The sequence below is a fragment of the Pelecanus crispus genome, chromosome 1 (assembly GCF_030463565.1).
Source record: "Pelecanus crispus isolate bPelCri1 chromosome 1, bPelCri1.pri, whole genome shotgun sequence".
Classification (NCBI taxonomy): domain Eukaryota; kingdom Metazoa; phylum Chordata; class Aves; order Pelecaniformes; family Pelecanidae; genus Pelecanus; species Pelecanus crispus.
Window position 1 is genome coordinate 173,471,515 of NC_134643.1, and position 6,000 is coordinate 173,477,514.

Consider the following 6,000-nt stretch of genomic DNA (forward strand, 5'->3'; position numbering starts at 1 on the left):
GGGGAGAGAATCGGAGGAGTAAGAGTGAGAAACACTCCTGGGTTGAGATAACAACACTTTAATCATTGAAATAAAGTAAAATGGTAATGATAATAGTAACAGTATAATAATGATAATAATAATAATGATACACGAAGCAAGTGATGCCCAATGCAATTGCTCACCACCCACCGACCGATACCCAGACAGTTCCCGAGCAGCGATCACTGCTCCCCGGCCACCCCCCCCCCCAGTTTATATACTGAGCATGACGTCATGTGGTATGGAATAGCCCTTTGGTCAGTTTGGATCAACTATGCTGGCTGTGCCCCCTCCCAGTTTCTTGTGCGCCTGGCAGAGCATGGGAAGCTGAAAAAGTCCTTGACTAGCATAAGCAGTACTCAGCAACAACTAAAAACATCAGCGTGTTATCAACATTCTTCTCCTACTAAATCCAAAACACAGCACTATGCCTGCTGCTCGGAAGAAAATTAACTCTACCCCAGCCGAAACCAGGACACAGTTCATAAAGTACAGAATGTTTAAAGGAGAATTAATGGAATATAACCCATTAAATATAGATTCTTAAAATAGATACCATTTCACTGATATTTTGAAAAAGTGGGAGAGGAGAGAGAGGCAGGGCAGATGGGGCTTCCAGTCTGCATCAGGTATGGAGCTATACAGACAACAGAAGTCATTAGCTCCAGTCAAGACTTGCAGAGGAAACACTTGTTTGGAAAATTTATGTATTCGTTGACTATAATTCCTCCAGAGGGTTATCCAGTTGATTTTAGAGATTACTATTTTGTTTTCCGTTTTTGCCTGACAGCCTACCATAAATAGATAACTTCACATATTATGCTAATGCTGGCAGAAGCCTGTGTCTAACATGATAGATGGACATGGGCTGGACTCCAGAGCAGCATTTTACATTAATCAATGGATTTGAAACCAAACCCAAACCCAAACCCAAACTGTCACAGAATGAAGACCTGCCACCCCAAATCTTTCTCAAATTTGCAGTCATCTGCTTATGCTTTCCAAGTTCAGGTTGATGTTTACCATCAATAATAAAATATTGCAGGAACTGACTGCAAGTAGCACATTTATTTGCATTACATGAGATAGGAGCACCATCCCAAGTTTATTTTTACAATAAATGTACCACGCGTGATGTTGTGGACGTCAGGGCGTAGTGCGTCAGAAGGGCGTGGCACATCAGTTTGCACATCATTTCGTGCGGTCAGGGTGTGTGGGGAAGGCCGAGTGCCCCCGCTCCTAGTTCCAAAGGGAAACTCAGGCAGTGGTCACCATCCGCCCAGGAGAACACCTGGCAGCCATGGTCACCACCCGCCCGAAAGCCTCCACCAGAAGGAATGTGGCCACCCAGACGGAGCTCCCGCACAGACACGCAGCCGTCCAGGACGCCGGCTGCAGGGAGTGCCTGAGCCTGTCGCTTGTACCACAGGGCAGCGGAGACGGCAAATGTCTTCGGTGTGAGCAGGGAGATGATCTGCTCAGCCTGGGGGCAGAGCTGAAGGAGGAGGTGGAAAGGCTGAGGAGTATCAGGGAGTGCGAGAAGGAGACGGACTGGTGGAGCCGCACCCTGCCGTCCCTGGGGCCAGGGCAGCAGGCGGAGGCCCCACAAGGAGCGGAGGATCCCCTGCCCTCTTGCTGGCAAGCAGAAGGAGGGGATCCAAGAGATGGGGGGAATGGAAACAGGTCCCTGCCCGGGGAGGCAGGCGAATCCCCTCCCGGCCTCCCTCCCCTTCCCAGCTGCCCCTACACAACAGATACGGGGCTCTGGGAGTTGAGGGCCAGGCAAGCGGGGAGGGAGGTGAAGGCGAAGGTCCAGCCAGGGGGTTGCCGAGGGCCAGTCAGTCACCCCCACGGATTACAACTGCCCCTGTTAAGAAAAAAAGGAGGGTAATTGTGGTGGGTGATTCCCTCCTGCGGGGAACTGAGGGCCCGATCTGCCGCCCGGACCCATCCCACAGGGAAGTCTGCTGCCTCCCTGGGGCATGGGTTAGGGATGTTACTAGGAAACTCCCTGATCTCATGAGGCCCTCTGATTATTACCCGCTGCTGGTTGTACAGGTGGGCAGTGACCAGATTGCACATAGAAGTCCTAAGGCAATGAAGAGGGACTTCAGGGCACTGGGGTGATTGGTCGCAGGATTGGGAGCGCAGGTAGTGTTTTCCTCTATCCCGTCAGTGGCAGTTAAGAGTGCTGAAAGGAACAGGAAAACTCACCTGATTAGCAGGTGGCTCAGAGGCTGGTGCTGCCAGTAGAATTTTGATTTTTTCGATCATGGGAAGGTTTACATGGCACCGGGCCTGCTGGCAGCTGATGGAGATCAGCTGCCTCCAAAGGGGAAAAGGATTCTTGCCCATGAGTTCGTGGGACTCATTGAGAGGGCTTTAAACTAGGTTTGAAGGGGGAAGGGGATATATATGGGCTCTCTAGTGAGGAGCCCAAGGGTGGGTAACTCAGGAAGAGTACAGGGATCTCATTAGGCTATGCAGGGAGGAAATTAGAAAAGCAAAAGCCCATCTAGAACTCAATCTAGCCACTGTTGTAAAAGGTAACAAAAAATGTTTTTATAAGTACTTCAACAATAAAAGGAGAGCCAAGGAGAATCTCCATCCTTTGATGGATATGGGGGTGGAACATTGTCACTAAGGATGAGGAAAACACTGAGGTACTTAATGCCTTCTTTGCCTCTGTCTTTAATAGCCAGACCAGTCATCCCCAGGGCATTCAGCCCCCTGAGCTGGAACACAGGGACGGGGAGCAGAATGGAGCCCTCATAATCTAGGAGGAAGCATTTAACAACCTGCTGCACCGCTTGGATGCTCACAAGTCTATGGGACCGGATGGGATCCACCCAAGAGTATTGAGGGAGCTGGCGGAGGAGCTTACCAAGCCACTCTCCATCATCTATCAGCAGTCCTGGTTAACAGGGGAGGACCCTGACGACTGGAGGCTTGCCAATGTGATGCCCATCTACAAGAATGGCCAGAAGGAGGACCCGGGGAACTACAGGCCTGTCAGCCTGACCTCGGTGCCAGGAAAGATTATGGAGAGGTTCATATTGAGTGAACTCAACAGGCAAGTGCAGATCAACTGGGGGATCAGGCCCAGCCAGCATGGGTTCATGAAAGGCAGGTCCTGCTTGACCAACCAGATCTCCTTTTATGACCTGGTGACCCGCCTGGTAGATGATTGAAAGGCTGTGGACGTCATTTACCTGGACTTTAGCAAAGCCTTTGACAGTCTCCCACAGCATTCTCCTTCAGAAGCTGGAGGCTCATCGCTTGGACGGGTGTAGTCTTTGCTGGGTAAAAAACTGGTTGGGTGGCCGAGCCCAGAGAGTTGTGGTCAATGGAATTAAGTCTATTTGGCAGCTGGTCATGAGCGGTGCTCCCTAGCGTTCTGTTTTGGGGCCAGCCTTGTTTAATATCTTTATCAACGAACTGGATGAGGGGATTGAGTGCACCCTCAGTAAGACTGCAGATGACACCAACCTGGGTGTGAGTGTCGATCTGCTGGAGGGTAGGATGGCCCTGCAGAGAGACCTGGACAGGCTGGACCGATGGGCCGAGGCCAACTGTATGAGGTTTAACAAGGCCAAGTGCCGGGTCCTGCACTTGGGTCACAACAACCCCATGCAACGCTACAGGCTTGGGGAAGAGTGGCTGGAAAGCTGCCTGGCTGAAAAGGACCTTGGGCGTGCTGTTTGACAGCTGGCTGAACATGAGGCAGCAGTGTGCCCAGGTGGCCAAGAAGGCCAACAGCATCCTGGCCTGTATCAGGAAGAGTGTGGCCAGCAGGAGCAGGGAGGTGATTGTGCCCCTGTACTCGGTGCTGGTGAGGCCACACCTTAAATATTGTGTCCAGTTTTGGGGCCCTCAGTACAAGAAAGACATTGAGGTGCTGGATTGTGTCCAGAGAAGGGCAACAAAGCTGGTGAAGGGTCTAGAGCACAGGCCTTCTGAGGAGCGGCTGAGGGAACTGGGGTTGTTTAGCCTGGAGAAGAGGAGGCTGAGGGGAGACCTTATTTCTCTCTACAACTCCCTGAAAGGAGGTTGTAGTGAGGTGGGTGCCGGTCTCTTCTCCCAAGTAGTTAGCAAGAGGACAAGAGGAAATGGGCTCAAGCTGCACTATGGGAGGTTTAGATTGGCTATTATGAAAAATTTCTTCACAGAAAGAGTAGTCAAGCATTGGAACAGGCTGCCCAGAGAGGTGGTGGAGTCACCATCCCTGGAAGTGTTCAAAAAACGTGTAGACGTGGCACTTTGGAACATGGTTTAGTCTAGTCTACCCTTGATTGGTTTAGTGTGGACTTGGTAATGTAGGTTAATGATTGGACTGGATGATCTTAAAGGTCTTTTCCAACCTAAACGATCCTATGATTCTATGATTTAAAGTCCGAACTTCAAAGAACTTTCAGTCTACACAGACAACTCAAACAATTAGTATTTCCTTGAATCTGGAACCAATTTTAATAACTGATACTTGCATTGCAACAATTATGGTTGTCAAATCACTGCAACAGATGTTATTGCTGTTCAGACTTCATAGATAATTCATATGTAGATGCATATTGAAGATATATAGTGCTTGCATCATTGTAATATGTGGCTGACATTTACTTCTTTGTAGAAGCTTCATTTCTATAAGCCCTTGAGTTTCACAGTCCCAGTTCTGAAGACAAACTTGCCTGAATTTTCTAGGTTTCACAATGTTTTTACACCTCTTGCAGAGAAGATTCATTCTTTTGCAGATAATAATCGGAGTTTTTACCTTCAATGTTTCTCATTAAGTTCCCTGGCAATACCTAAACATATCAGATGGACAAAAAAAGTGGCACAGTTAAGGCTTTCCCCAGTAATAGCAGGGAGCACATATTTACATGAAGTCTAAGATAGCTGATGGTGCTGGATGGTACTGATAGCAATAACAATTTAGTTGTCACAATGGTTTATACTCAGAATGATTAAAACAGTGGAGTCAAGGAACAATCAAGTTCTATCACTTTCAACTACAGAAAAAAATGGGTAAATTGACCTATTTATTTCAAAGATGTATCAAGGATCTATTAAGGATCACCTGTTATGGATTACAAAATTTAGAAAAACATTTGCTGGATGAGAAATACAGCATAAACAAACTGCAGTCTTTTTTTTGTTGTCGTTGGGGCTTTTTGCTATTGTTGGAGTTTTTCTGTTGTTGTTTGTACTGCTAACAGGGATGAGTTGGCTAAAAATTTGAAGACACAAGGTAAGTTTAGTAAGAGCAACTATGGAGTTTATGAACCTTAAAATGAGAAGAAGGAATATTAATAAACTTAAACCACTGGTCTTCAAGGAGGCAGTTGTAAGTAAACTCAGGAAATAGCAACAGAAATGACATGGGAGTTAAGTGTAAGGTAAAAGAAAATCTGTCTTACAGAAACAATATTTGAAGAAAAAACACAAGATCAAATTATCCAAATGCATCAAAAGTATACAAGTGCAATGAATGAGTAACTTGGCTAAGTCAAAATAGAGGCAGAACAGTTTCAAACAGTGAAAAAGAAGAAACAATAGTGGGAGTAAATAAAGAATAGCATAACCATATGGGGGGAAAAAAAGGATAAAATGAGACAAAATGTATAAGAAATCATTATATAAATACAGTCTAGTTTTCTACACAATGTGCTCCGTACAAGTATATATACTTTTTCACACACACCTCTCCCACACTGTGCTCCCATGACAACTTGTCTTCTTCTTTTGGGTCTTGAATCATTTAAAATTCAATAAGTTTCAGAGTGTGTCAGAGGAATATCTCATATGTTCAGTTGTGTCTTCCTATTGGTACTTTTTGTTGAACGATAAAGTATCCGGTCATGCCCTACAAAATGTTATACATCTTGCAGAGGCACACCTCAGTATTCCAACAATATATGCAAAGGATCCTTGTCTGTATAGTTCTTAGTTAATGTAAGACTTCTCTGCTCTATTTAATTGGTT